At 40.9% G+C, this 14,177-nt stretch overlaps 1 protein-coding gene across 1 annotated transcript in view; it reads right to left on the bottom strand.

The window, feature by feature from the left end:
- The window catches only part of WDPCP (WD repeat containing planar cell polarity effector), a 278,021-nt gene extending 263,961 nt beyond the window's left edge, over positions 1-14,060 (bottom strand). The window contains exon 1 of the mRNA XM_073339528.2: positions 13,947-14,060. The gene's annotated coding sequence lies outside the window, so the exon portion shown is untranslated. The remainder of the gene's footprint in view (positions 1-13,946) is intronic.
- Positions 14,061-14,177: the final 117 nt, after the last annotated feature.

Here is a 14,177-nt window from a genome sequence, read left to right as displayed (position 1 = left end):
CCCCTGCTGCAAGGACCTCTCTGGTACCATCCTATCCATGTGGGGTTTCTATACCTTACCACATTTGGATTTGACTCTCATTCAGTTATTAGGGTAGCCATGTTCTTGAACCTGTTGTGAGACAGAAAAGCCATCAACCTGGTGGAGTCCAGAACTAAACCTAATAAACTCGAGTTTTGAAACAGAAGACAAGTTGGATTTTTGCATGCTGACTTTCAGGTTCAGATTCTAGAAGAGACTGAGAATATAACAAATGGCATCCAACACTTAATGAGGCCTTCGTCAAATTAGCCAGTCTTCCAAAGAATGCTGCCGGTAGAACTCTATATTGAAAGTGCTCATGGGCTACCACAAACCTTTGATAATTCCTGTGAGATGTGTGGTATTATTGAGATATGGAACTACTTATTTTAGAAGTCAAGACATGTGAACCAGTCCCTGGGAGAGATTTATCGAAGCAAGCATGACCATCCTGCACTTCAACTTGTGTATGAAGGTGTTGATCTTTCTTAGTCTATGCTGGGCATGATGGGTTCCCCCTGGGGTGCCACTTTAAGCTGAGGTTCCATTGACCCCTTTGACTCACCAGCCTGGGCTTCCTCTCAGCTGCTGCTTAGGGTGACCAGATGTCCCGATTTTATAGGGACAGTCCCGATTTTTGGGTCTTTTTCTTATATAGGCTCCTATTATCCCCCACCCCCGTCCCGATTTTTCACACTTGCTGTCTGGTCACCCTAGTGCTGCTGTGACAAACTGTGGACCATTCCCAGTGCTACACTTTCACCAGCATTCACACAGGCAGGGACACACCTAGCTGCAGTTACATGCAGGCTTTGGCCAGCCATTGCATGAATCAACAATAGAGAGGCTACAGCCAAGATATCCCCCAGCTCCCCAGACATGCACCCCCCACTAGAGTATAAACCCAAAATTATACCATTTTGCACTGCACAGGGATCTTTGAAATGTAAGCTCATAAATAGTTCGTCCTCCCCCCCCCAACGGGGAGAGGAATATGCAACAAACTTGTGTTAACCAAGCTGAGATTTTTGCCAGACACTTCACTTAAGGGCACATTGATTTAGATAAAGCAAAAAACAAGTTTATTAACTACAAAAAGATAGATTTTAAGTGATTATAAGTGACAGCAAACAGATCAAAGCAGATTACCTAGTAAATAAACAAAACCGCAAACTAAGCCAAAGATACCAGAAAGATTGGATATGAATTAGCAGTTTCTCACCCTGGCTGATGATACAAGCAGTCCACCAGGTTTCCATACACAAGCTAGAAATCCTTTTAGCCTAGGACCAGCACTTCCCCCAATTCTGTCTTTGTTCTTCTGGTGTTTCCAGTAGTTCTCTCTTTGTGGGGAGTGAGGCCCTTTGATGATGTCACACCCCACCTTATATAGCTTTATGGTGGGAACAAGTAACAAGTTAAGCAACAAACAGCAAACAGCTCTGTCTTGAAGCCAAGAGGCAGTGAATGGAACTGAGTGGCAGTTGGCCCAGTCCATCTCTTTACGCCCTTGGTGTGGGGTACAAGGACACTCAAGTCCTACTTGGGTATATGGAGTGCATGCACACCATAAAAGTGGAATGTGCACATGGAGAATCACTCGAAGGAGAACTCTATAATCTTGTTCTGGTTATTCATTAATGAATTGTGATGCAACAGACTGCAGAATACCCAATCTCATAGCTTTTATGCCCTTATTGATACTTTCTATTTTCAAGTAAAGTTTTCACCGCAGGTAACAAAACTGAGTACATCTTTATGTAGTACAATTACTCTGATTTACATTTTGAAATATTCAAATATTTAATTTGAACTGGTTAAAAGACAGGGAACAAAGGGTAGGAATAAATGGTAAATTTTCAGAATGGAGAGGGGTAACTAGTGGTGTTCCCCAAGGGTCAGTCCTAGGACCAATCCTATTCAACTTATTCATAAAGGATCTGGAGAAAGGGGTAAATAGTGAGGTGGCAAAGTTTGCAGACAATACTAAACTGCTCAAGATAATTAAGACCAAAGCAGACTGTGAAGAACTTCAAAAAGATCTCACAAAACTAAGTGATTGGGCAACAAGATGACAAATTAAATTTAATGTGGATAAATATAAAATAATGCACATTGGAAAAAATAACCCCAACTATACATACAATATGATGGGGGCTAATTTAGCTACAACTAATCAGGAAAGAGATCTTGGAGTCATCGTGGATAGTTCTCTGAAGACGTCCGCGCAGTGTGCAGCATCAGTCAAAAAAGCAAACAGGATGTTAGGAATCATTAAAAAAGAGATAGAGAATAAGATGGAGAATATCTTATTGCCCTTATATAAATCCATGGTATGCCCACATCTTGAATACTGCATACAGATGTGGTCTCCTCATCTCAAAAAAGATATACTGGCATTAAAAAGGTTCAGAGAAAGGCAACTAAAATGATTAGGGTCCCATATGAGGAGAGATTAAAGAGACTGGACTTTTCATCTTGAAAAGAGGAGACTAAGGGGGGATATGATAGAGGTATATAAAATCATGAGTGGTGTGGAGAAAGTGAATATGGAAAAGTTATTTACTTGTTCCAATCATACAAGAACTAGGGGCCACCAAATGAAATTAATGGGTAGCAGGTTTAAAACAAATAAAAGGAAGTTCTTTTTCACACAGCGCATGGTTAACCTGTGAAACTCCTTGCCTGCAGAGGTTGTGAAGGCTAGGACTATAACAGGGTTTAAAAGAGAACTAGATAAATTCATGGAGGTTAAGTCCATTAATGGCTATTAGCCAGGATGGGTAAGGAATGGTGTCCCTAGCCTCTGTTTGTCAGAGGGTGGAGATGGATGGCAGGAGAGAGATCTCTTGATCATTACCTGTTAGGTTCACTCCTTCTGGGGCACCTGGCATTGGCCACTGTCGGTAGACAGGATACTGGGCTGGATGGACCTTTGGTCTGACCCAGTATGGCCATTCTTATGTCCTTAATACTTGCCTCATAGTCTTGCAAAATTTCAATAACTACAAATCAGAGAAGTAACACTGGATTCATTTGCACAGTACACAAGGCCAATCCTGCAAGATCCCTGCCTGTAGAATTTCCACTAAAATAAATGGGAATTTGCATGTGGAAGACTTGAAGGATCACCCTTAGTTCACATTTTTGCTTGATGAGACATGCTACCACAAAGATACATCTAGCTTACCCCCAAAAAAGTTTTTATATTGAATTACTTTAATGTGATTGGCAATCCTACCCTCTTACTATCTGCATTAATATTTGTTTGCTATGTCAACATCCACTTTTCTAAGTAGTAATTCATCATTAAATATTAATGAATCTGGAAAAAAAATCTACAGCACAATTGATAGATAAATATTCTCATCATCTAAAGACTAATGCATCATTTAATTTACCCTGTGAGGCCTGAAAGAGTAAGCTTTTGTTTAATTTACTTACTACTTAAAAGTAAAATTTAACTTTGTAAATGTTCACTGAAGCTTTTGGGATAATATTTTATGCTTTTTTGTACAACTAATGTAGTGACGCTGTAATTAGCTAATAAAAAATGTATGTCATTTGACTCAGTCTATAAAACAAGAACCTCTTCTACTATTTGTATACAAATATATACAAATATTTTACATTATAACAAATACTTGAAAAAGGCTGAAGTGCCTCAAAGCTCATTAATCTGAAAATATGTATATTATGTATGGTATCATTTTAATTTTCCTTACTAGACATCCTAATTTATCCTGTTTTTATATTCTCCAAATACTAAATTACAGAAGAATTAACTATAAACAATTGTCAAAATAATAATGTAATTTAATCAGCCAAACTTTTTACAACAATGATAAATAAATTACAAACAAAACTGTTAATGTAACAAATATTCATTTTACAGACATTCTTTACAATGGGTATGCCCAGGACTATGAACTCAGAAAGCCTTAGGAAGTATACTACCATGCTGTACCATCTATTGTGACGCTGAAAACGATGGGGTCAACCCAAAGAATTTAGTCTTTAGCCTTGTCAGTGCAAAGAGACTCAAAAAGTAAGTTCTAAAAAAAGGCTGCTTCCCCCCCGAAAAGGTAGAATGTTCCCTAAGAGAAAATGTCACTTGTTAGTTGTTACCAAAGTTTTAAACCAATTTGAAAGCAAACAGCACCCTTTGGTGGGTTTGCTTTGCTCACAAGGGGGTGAATTCAGTGGAATAGATGGATTAAGTGAATTTACTTCCCAGCTGTGCACACTTAAGGGGAATAACATCTGCAAGATAAGGCCTCACTATTGATTATAATGGTTTGGGAACACCACTGAATGATGGCTCAACTTTGCATGAAACTGGCTATCGTGAGGACAGTGAACCTGTCATCTTTTAAAGGGCCTCAAATGGTAACTAGCTCGCAGAACAAGCTACAGGGTTATTCAGAGCATGTGAATAGAACCTTGGCAGGCAATCTGGGGTCTTCCAGAGTAACAATAGAGCCCCCAGCAGAGATAGCATAATAACATAATGCAACTGCAATGCCACAATAGGTTTTATTAGGGAAAAAAGGGAGATTAACTTGGCAAAAACTGTCTGGTGTTACAGTTAAACTACTGGTAATTGTTGATAAAGTTGCACCAGTTCTGTTTCAAAAGGCTGTCTATATTATGCTATGCAAATATGTTAGTTTATATATAATATAAACACAGATTTATATGTAGTTATCTAAGGCCTCCCATCAATGTAGAATCTATCTACTGCACAATCTTTAATGTATTTATCACTACAACACCTCTGTGATACAGCAACATACTGTTTTCCCCACTTTTACAGATCGGAAATGGAAGAACAAAAAGTGTAAGTGACATGCCCAGAGTCACACAGGAAGTCTGTAGCAGAGCCAGTAACTGAACCCAGGTCTCCTGGGTCCTACGCTAGTGCCCTAACCACTGGATCACCTCTTCTCTGTGCATGCACATGCATTCACACACAGGAATGATATCCACCTGATAAAAATGCAGATCCATGTAAAAAATGGAGTTTATCACAAATCAAAGCCATTCACCCGGATTTATCTCACTAAACCCTCTCTGCTGGGACTACCTGCAATATTACACATAGATGCTTTTCTAAAATAAAGAAATTAACTTGCCAGACAACTGTTCTCTTCTCCGAATACAACTGTCTCATCTGCAACAAGCAATATTCACTCCTGTACTAGTCAAAAATATAAGGTCCAATATCTCCAATTTCAATTATGATATAATTGACATCACAGAGACTTATTGGGATAATTCAAAGGACTGGAGTGTTGGTATAGAAGGGTAAAGCTTACTCAGGAAGGAAAGGCAATGGGGAAAAGGAAGGAGGTACTACCTTGTATATCAAAGATGTATATATCTACATTGAGGTCAAGATAGAAGTGGAATGCAGGCCTGTTGAAAGTCTTTGTGTAAGGATAAAATGGGTAAAAAACAAGCATAATGTCATGGTAGGGTCTACTATAGACCACCTAACCAGGAAGAAGAGGGGGATGGGGCTTTTTTTTAAAACAACTAATAAAATCATTCAAAGCACAGGACTTGGTGGCGATGGGGGACTTCAGCTACCGAGACATCTTTTGGGAAAATAAGACAGCAAGGTAAAGATTACCCAACATATTCTTGGAATTTACTGGAAACAACTTTGTATTAAAGAAGTGGAGAAACTGACATAGGGAGATGCTGTTCTAGATTTGATTCTGACAAAGAGGGAGGAACTGGTTGAGAATTTGAAGGTGGAAGGCAGCTTGCATGATAGTGACAGAGTTCATGATTCTAAGGAATGGTAGGAGGGAAAACAGCAGAATAAACACTATGGACTTTCAGAAGGCAGATTTAGAAAACTGAGAGCATTGATAGGTAAGATCTCATAGGAAGCAAGTCTAAAGGAACAAAGGGTTAGAGTGTTGGCAGTTTTTTTTAGAGACATTATTAAGGGCACAAGAGTAAACTATCCCAATGGATAGGAAAGCTAGGAAATATGATAAGACATTACACTAGCTTAACCAGGAGACTTTCAACAATTGGAAACTCAAAAAAGAGTCATACAAAGAGTGGAAACTAGGTCAAATTACAAAGGAAGAAAAATATATGTAAAAAGAGGCATGTAGGGACAAAATCAGAAAGGCCAAGGTACAAACCAAGATTAAATTAGGGGGGACAAGAGTAGCAAGAAAACATTTTACAAATACTTAGAAGCAAGAGGAAGACCAAGGACAGAGTATGCCCATCATTCAATGAGGTGGGAAAGACAATAACAGAAAATGCAACAATGGCCAAAGTGTGAAATGCCTTTTTTGTTTCAGGTTTCACAATAAAGGTTAGGAGTGACTGGACGATCAGCATAGTGAACATCAGTGTAAATGAAGTTGGATCTGAGACAAAAATAGGGAAAGAACAAGTTAAAAATTATTTAGACAAGTTAGAAATACATCCCAGAAAACTTAAGGAACTGACTGAAGAGATCTCTGAGAAATTAACGATTATCTTTGAGAAATTTTGGAGGATGGGAAAGATCCCAGAGGACTGGAAAAGGGCAAATATAATACCTATCTATAAAACGGGGAACAAGGACAACTCAGGGAATTATAAACCAGCCAGCTTAACTTCGGTACCCAGAAAAATAATGAGCAAATAATCAAACAGTTTGTAAGTACAGAGAAGATAATAAGGACATAAGTAACAGTCACATGCATTTGTCAAGAACAAAACAGGTCAAACCAACCTAATATCCTTCTTTGACAGGGTAACAAGTCTTTTGGATGGGGGGAAGCAGCAGACGTGACATATCTTGACATTTGTAAGGCTTTTGATACTGTCTCACATGACCATCTCATAAACAAACTAGGAAAATATAGCCTAGATTAACCTATTATAAGGTGGGTGCACAACTGGTTGGAAAACTATACTCAGAGAGTAGTTACTAATGGTTCAACACTCAAGCCGGAAGGGCATAAATTGGGTCTGTCCTGGGTTGGGTTATATTCAGTATCTTCATAAATGGTTTGGATAATGGCATAGAGAATACACGTATGAAGTTTGTGGAAGATTCCAAGCTGGGAGGGGTTGCAAGCCCTTTCGAGGATAGGATTAGAATTCAAAATGATTTTGACAAACTGGAGAAATGGTCTGAAATAAATCGGATGAAATTCAGTAAAGACAAATGCAAAGTTCTACACTTAGGAAGTTATAATCAATTGTACAAATACAAAAGGGGAAATGACTGCCTAGGAAGGAGTACTGCAGAAAGGGATCTGGGGGTCATAGTTAGGGCCCTACCAAATTCATGGCCATGAAAAACGCATGACGGACTGTAAAATCTAGTCTCCCCCCATGAAATCTGGTCTTTTGTGTGCTTTTACCCTATACTATATAGATTTCATGGAGGAAAACCAGCGTTTCTCAAATTGGGGGTCCTGACCCAAAAGGGAGTTGCAGGAGGGTCACAAGGTTGCGGGGGGGGGGTCACAGTATTACCACCCTTACTTCTGCGCAGCCTTCAGAGCTGGGCAGCCGGAGAGTGGCAGCTGCTGACTGAGCTCTGCAGGCAGCAGCACAGCCCAGCTCTGCAGGCAGCAGCACAGAAGTAAGGGTGGCAATAGCATACCATGCCATCCTTTCTTCTGTATAGCTGCTGGCGGTGGCTCTGCCTTCAAAGCTAGGCTCCCCGGCCAGCAGCCGCCGCTCTCCAGCTGCCCATCTCTGAAGGCAGCGCTGCCACCAGCAGGAGTGCAGAAGTAAGGGTAGCCGTATCCTCCCTACAATAACCTTGTGACCTCCCCACAACTCCTTTTTGGGTCAGTACCCCTACAATTACAATACCTGAAATTTCAGAATTAAATAGCTGCAAACATGAAATTTACGATTTTTTTAATCCTATGACCATGAAATTTATCAAAATGGACCGTGAATTTGGTAGGGCCCTCATCATAGTGGATCACAAGCTAAATATGCGTCAACAGTGCAACACTGTTGCAAAAAAACCCCACACATCATTCAGGATGTATTAGCAGGAGTGTTGTAAGCAATACACAAGAAGTAATTCTTCCACCCTACTCAGCACTAATAAGGACTCAACTGGAGTACTGTGTCTCGTTCTGGGTACCACACTTTAAGAAAGTTGTGGACTAAGGGGAAACAGTCCAGAGAAGAGCAACAAAAATTATTAAAGGTTCTAGACAACTTGACTTATGGGGAAAAATAGAAAAAAATTGGTTTGTTTAGTATGGAGAAGAGAAGATTGAGGGGGGACATGGAAACAGTCTTCAAGTACATAAAAGGTAGTTATAAAGAGGAGAGTAATAAAGTTTTCCTTATAGACAGAGGATAGAACAAGTAGTAATGGGGTTAAACTACAGCAAGGGAGATTTAGGTATACATTACGAAAAACTTCGTAACTGTTTGGATAGTTAAGCATTGGAACAAATTATCTAGGGAGGCTGTGGAATCTCCATCACTGGAGATTTTTAAGAACAGGTTAGACCAGGGATCGGCAACCTTTGGCACATGGCTCGCCAGGGTAAGCCCCCTGGCGGGCCGGGCCAGTTTGTTTACCTGCCGCGTCCACAGGTTCAGCCGACTGCAATTCCCATTGGCTGCAGTTCGCCGCTCCAGGCCAATGGGGGCTGCGGAAAGGGCGGCCAGCACATCCCCCGGCCCGTGCCGCTTCCCGTGGCTTCATCGTGTGGACGGGTGCAGGGTTAAATCGATCTAACGCTGCTAAATTCGACCTAAACTCATAGTGCAGACCAGGGCTAATGGTTTTGCCAATTCAGCCACCCCAGACTCATGATGATAAATCTTTAAACCACATTTTGCAATTATGTATATTTCTCTCATGTATGTATATATTTTTTATATTTTTTGTTTTAAAAGTTCTATATTTAGACAGAGTTTTCTTCTTATGAAATGAGCTATAGCACAGAATGGTGAAAAACTTCTGGGGTGACCTCAAGACCTTACAACTTCTAAATTAGTGATGGAATCATCTAGATAAACCTTATGGGGTATATCTGAGGTCTTAATGAAAGAGTCAGATTACAAAAGTCTAGAATAGTAGTACAAAATGATATAGCTTTTAAGTTTAGTTGCACTGTATTAAAAAATAATTTTCAAATAAATTATTTTTCCCTGCAGTAGACCAAGTTTTTGGAGATAGAATTAAAATTGGGCTTTCATTTTAGTCCGAGTAAACTGTAATACTGTATGTTCTAGTGAGCTCCAAGTGCCCAGGGTGTTGTGAGACAGCATTTTGCTTCAGGCATTTGAAACTTAATGCTACTTTAATATTCTCTGCTGGATATTGTTACAATGGAATTTCAAATATTTCCTACAATTTGAGTTAAAGATTACCTGAATAGCGGTGAACAGTACAAAATTTCTGAAGCATATATCTAAGGCTGACATAGTAGCTTAATGTCCTATTGTTTCTTGCTTTAGCAAAATTAATTTATGCTGTCTTCTACAGTGAATTCAAGCACCACCTGGAGATTTAAATTCACTGTTAGCTGCAATGTATTTCCAGCTCTCTTGACTGCTATGCTGAGGCTGGCCCATGTGTACCAGACAGCTAGTAAAGATAATGCCATCTTATAACACTACTTCATGTGCTTTTGAATCCAAAACTAACCATACAGTGGGTACCTTAAATAATCAAGTCATTCAGTGCCTTGCTTCAAACAAATCTGATTACATATCACAACAGTCTAAAAAAATTGCATGGTTTGTCCATAATTAAAAGTATATTGCATAATCCATAGGAAAACATCTCCCAATAGGACTGAGATATGTCAACAGGCTCCTACATAACTAAATTCTATGCTTGTGGTGACACATTACCTCAGTTGTTCAAAACAAAGGGCTAGATTCCAACTTTACACTCTTCCCTGAATCAGGGGCAGTGTGTAGCTGTACCTCTCCAGGAGCAGACCAGAAGAAACAAATTGTAACTATAGTCAAGTTTTCCCCTGCTTCCCCCTTGCTTGGGTGGATGGGAAAGATATTTCTCCTTTTTTCATATAGAAGCTTACTCTCCATGCTCTTCCCATTCCACATCTGCATTTCCCGTTCCCGCATACAGCCAAATGAGACCTGAGGACAATCTAACCCTAAATTTGGCAGTTAAAAGATTAATGCATGTGACTCTACTTAAGATAAGACAGAAAGATTATATTGCTATTTATGTGGTTTGATAGTACTAAATTATCTGGTATGTTAGTTTTCATAAACTATGTGAAGAGTAAAAAGAAAAGGAGTACTTGTGGCACCTTAGCGACTAACCAATTTATTTGAGCATAAGCTTTCGTGAGCTACAGCTCACTTCATCGGATGCATACTGTGGAAAGTGTAGAAGATCTTTTTAGAAAGCTCAAATAAATTGGTTAGTCTCTAAGGTGCCACAAGTCCTCCTTTTCTTTTTGCGAATACAGACTAACACGGCTGTTACTCTGACTCTTCACATAGGTTTCAATCTGATCATGAGATAAAGAAAGGTAAAAGTTAAAACTGTACAAAAAAGGTGGGCAACATCAGGGACATATTAGTTTAATTTTTTTTTTTAATTTGCAATAAAAGCTTTTATGTCATGTAAAAGACATTAAGTTTAAAGCCGGTTATAAAACATTTAGAGGGACACCATCAAATTACAAATGTATACTTCTCTCTGAAAATATTTAGTCTACTATTGTTATGAATAGCACAAAAAATAAAACTGAAACAGTCTAGAGAAAAAAAGATTAATTTTCAAATTTTCATTTTGCGCAATTGACATTAATTGCTGTGTAGCTAGTTTCACTCTTACTCTTGACTGGACAGTTTCCTCTTTTGTTCATCTAGGTCTAAAAACAGAGCAACAGAGGTGGAAAACATTTTTAACTAAAAAAAGATTATTGTAAAACCACAAAAATTTGGCAGGGGGACACAGAATGTAGTAACTGCAGACATTTTCTTGTGGGGATGCATTAAATTTACTCCATTTTGAACTGTCAATATCGCTGTCCATTGGCCTGCTAGGTTCCACCAAACAGCAGTGACACATGAGGCAGATAGGTGAAAGAGGCTATCTTTCCTTCAGAATTTCTCAGGAACAGCAGCATTATGGAGATGCATCTGAAACCAGGTACGTAAACGGAGTAATTCCCCCCATTCCTAAACCAGATAAATCAAAGAATTTGTAACCTCTCTGTCCCCTGTGATCAAATGGCAAACTTGTCTATTTCAGAGTTCCTGATTTCTGAGACTCCCATAAAGCCCAGGTATTAATTTGGCAGCTTGGGATTCTCAGGAAAATTGGTTCATCTGTTTATTGTCACTTCCACTCATCCACATGAAAAATCTCTAAGATTGTATGTATTAAACAGATAAACATTTCAAACATTAAAATAATGGAATCCACAACACCAATGACATCCATTACAAAAATGCAGCTTTAAATATTGTCTTTCTCCTGTGGCTAGGAGAGATTTTGGCAGCACTAAATAAGCCAATATGAGTATAGTGAAACATTTTTATATTCACATTTTTGTTCAGAATATTTTTTTCTGATAAGCAGAGGACCAGAGGGGATATCAGGGCATCCTCTGTCCCTATCCTCCATGATTTTGAGCAAAATCTCCACTGTCCTCTCTCATTGCTCCCCTGCCATGGGGATGCTGCAAATGTCCTCCCACCCTCATCCACCCAACCAATGACTGTAGTAAGGTGCTGACAGTGGGCTTTCCACAGGAAGCTGGCCAGATCGCACAAACCTCTCTTTACCCCAGTCATTGGTGAGAAGAGGGAGAAAATCTAGTAATACCTAATTTTTCCCACCAGAGCAACTAGAAAATTCAGTTCTCATCCCTTCCCTACAGCTGAACGGAGAAGGTGAGGGAGAGGGTAATGACCTAAGAGCGTGGCACTAAACATCGGTGTTAGCATCACTAATAATAACAAAACCCACTTCCAAAAGGAAAAGGCATTTCTGATCATACTTTATATTAAGGTTCCATTTATAAATGGTTTTGTAAAGGGGTAATGGATTATTAATAAATGTTATCAGCATGTAACAGACATGTTATAGATGTGTTAGAAATGGCTAATAAGCACATCAATGGAATGTGTTGTAAAAGGTTACCAACAATGATTATAAGCTACCTATTGACCTACTGGACTCTATAAAAATCTAAAAGGACTGATGTAAAGTGGATGAACTATGTATTAAAACATCTGCTAATCATTTATTAACTTTTTTATAAACTATAAATGGAATCTTAATATAAAGTGCAACCAATTTCCTAAAGATCAGCTTGAAGGTTCTCTTCTGTGAACAGAATGAAAGCCCATTCAAATACAATGAAGTAATTCAGGACTTTTATTTCATAATAAGAATTTTGGGGTAATTTCCACTATAGCTTTTATGCTTATGCAGTCTCTCACACTGAGCTTATAAAATGAACTATGGGAAAAAAGAGAACTAATTGTAACTATTAAGAATATAGCAACTAAGTCTTTTACAGGAAATATTGATACTATCTGAAAATTTGCCCTTTTATGATTTTTCTGCAATTTTTTTCAAAACCCTTTATATTCTTACTTATTTTTGCCTAGTTCCAGCCTCTTCGTTGTTTTACTATTATATATATTTTCTCTCTCCTGTAAGGTTGATTTTTTGCTTCAGTTTCTCTTTTTCCCCTTTTGGTATTTTATTGTATTGTATATTTTTATTTCTTTATAGTACTTGTCTTTCTTTTTACTTTTTTCTCTGCTCAGCTAATTGAGATTGGGCTCTAAACTCGATCAGAGTCACTAAAAAATCCTGCTGAATTGTCTACTAGGGTGTCTACTAGGTTTCACCAAAATTGTAACATTTCAGTAGGAGACAAAAAGGTGATGGAAATAGAATTATTTTAGCCCCTCCACCTAAGTGATCCATCCCCCGCCTGCTGCGGGCACCAACTGACAGGTCTTAGGTTCGCGCTGGCTGCGACCACACGGGAGAGCTACAGCGCAGCAGGACCTTGGCGTGCACCGGAGCCTGACCTGGGGGCGGTGCCGTGTAGACAGGCCTTTGGTCGGCTCATTTCTCGTGATTTCGGCAGTGCTGCGTACCCCGGCCTTCCCACATCTTCCCCACTCGCTCCCCTTTAGTCCGTGGCTAGTGACGTCCCTCCGCCCGGCCTGCAGTGCCAAGGATCCTCCCCCAGCCTAAAGGGGGGGGGGGTCCACAGGACCTGGAAAACCAAATAATTACAGGGGACAACTAATGAATAACAGGGACAGGAGTCCGGTGAAAGGGTCAAATGAAGCGAACCGGAGGGAGACACTGAGCAGAGAACCCCGGACAGCGCCCACTGCTCCTCAAAGGCGCCAAGGGAGCCAGTGGACGCCACCCAGAGGAACTCTGCCCGGAAGCGGGAACGGCCGGAGGATCGGAAATAGGCCCCACAATCACAGGCGACTCCATCGGCCACCCGGCCTGCGGTGCGGGAGGGGGGCAGCCGGGCCCCAGGCGAGGCAGCGGCAGACCCCCGGCACCCCGGCGATCGGAAAGGGGCGGCAAGAGTGAAGCCACGTGACAAACACTGCGGAAGCCACAGCGGCCGCCTCCACCTCAGGGGCCCAACCGCCCCTCAGCCCAGGCAGCCCACCCCGCCGAGCGCCCGGAGCGGGGGGGTCGCTGGCCAGGGTCCCGTTCACCTCACAGGGAACGGCGGGAAGTGGAGAGAGACCGGAACTGTAACTGTTTCAGCGTCCGCCGGGTCCTAGCAACAGCGCGCTCTGCTCTCGTCACTGGGCAACGAAGGAAACAACTTGGGTGCGCATGCGCACATACCCGTGCCATCTCACCTCATCTCTGTCGCTTGCGAACAGGTCAAGGCATAATGCAACCGTTCGCCTCTTTCGCTGCGCATGCGCGCACTCACCGGTTCGCCCGAAACAGGAGCGTTGACTCTGCGCGCACACGCACACACACCGTCCACCGACCTCCCGGCTCTTCGTCTCGCACATGCGCAAAGATAAACACGGTCCACGTGTCTTCTGTAGCGCATGCGCAAAAAACGAGCTGTAACGCCCCCTGGCGGAGACTGGGGGAGCTGCTCCCCGTTTTGCCTGTGTCCGACAGTCACGCGGGCGCGCCTCAGCGGTTGGCGGGG

Source organism: Lepidochelys kempii, chromosome 3 (assembly GCF_965140285.1).
Source record: "Lepidochelys kempii isolate rLepKem1 chromosome 3, rLepKem1.hap1, whole genome shotgun sequence".
Classification (NCBI taxonomy): Eukaryota; Metazoa; Chordata; order Testudines; family Cheloniidae; genus Lepidochelys; species Lepidochelys kempii.
This window is presented reverse-complemented; position numbering and strand designations above follow the sequence as displayed.